Source organism: Schistocerca cancellata, chromosome 2 (genome assembly GCF_023864275.1).
Source record: "Schistocerca cancellata isolate TAMUIC-IGC-003103 chromosome 2, iqSchCanc2.1, whole genome shotgun sequence".
NCBI classification, from domain to species: domain Eukaryota; kingdom Metazoa; phylum Arthropoda; class Insecta; order Orthoptera; family Acrididae; genus Schistocerca; species Schistocerca cancellata.
In genome coordinates, this window is record NC_064627.1 from 309,502,661 (window position 1) to 309,503,746 (window position 1,086).

A 1,086-nucleotide genomic window follows, 5' to 3' on the forward strand; every position below is an offset into this window, starting at 1 on the left:
TCATTACGTGTGCTTTAAAAATACATGCAAGTGTCAATCTCAGTTACGAGTATTTCAGATCGACAATAAGCTACAAAGCGAACCTAGGTATTTCTTTTTTTTTTTTTTTTGCTTTCCTTTTTCATTAAGAGTAGTATTCAATACAAAATAATACTGAAATTCCGTTTATGGTCCTTTTATGTGATGCGGAGCCATATACAGAAGAGAAAGATAATTTTAAAAAATGATTTGGAGACATGATTCATTGAAAATGTGGCTGCGTTGGCACAGAGCGGGCAGCCGACTGCTGTGATATTCAGCGAAGAAGTGATATTGTAAATGCGACAAAAACTCGTGCAGGAAGCATGCGACTATATTGTATAATCCCAATAGTGCTGCATAAATGCTGAATAGATCACTTAATAAAACTCATGAATTGGTGAATGAGTGACTTAACACGTTTTTGACTAACCCAATATCACGTATCAGATACATCGATGTGAACACATTAAGTTATATGATACGTACATAACTGTCAGAGTAGTCTACTTCTACGTGTATGTACGTCTCGAAATATCAGCTGTTGACGACGATGTCATCCGGTTGCATTCCCATAAAGTTTTTCAACATTTATGTGCCGTCAAAAACTCAAATTTGACTTTAATCCTGCTTTTCCTGATTAAAAGTCCGTTGTCAGAAACAATACACCCTGCGTTACTTCACAACTTTCCCCGCATGCGCTACGGTTTGGTTATATCAATTTATTTCGTTATGTCCATCATGTGTGAATCCAGGAAAACCAGAAATGACCAACCACGGAAAAAAAGCAACACATTGTATCTGTGTTTGTGTTCTCTTCGAATATTCTTTCAATAGTATACATGCTACTTAACTGACGGATTGCGTATTACCTGTGTTATCCTTTCCTCCCGAATCATTAGTCCAGCAGTCAATGTACGAAGACTGTGGAGCTGGGAAACAGGAGGTAGGTCAGATTGAAGTGCGTGGGTGGCGGCATCGCCAGAACAAAGCGTAAGAAAGACAGTTCATGCCAAAACGTAAGATTCAATTTCGATGCTCAAGTCAGCTGACAGTTATAACCTGTCA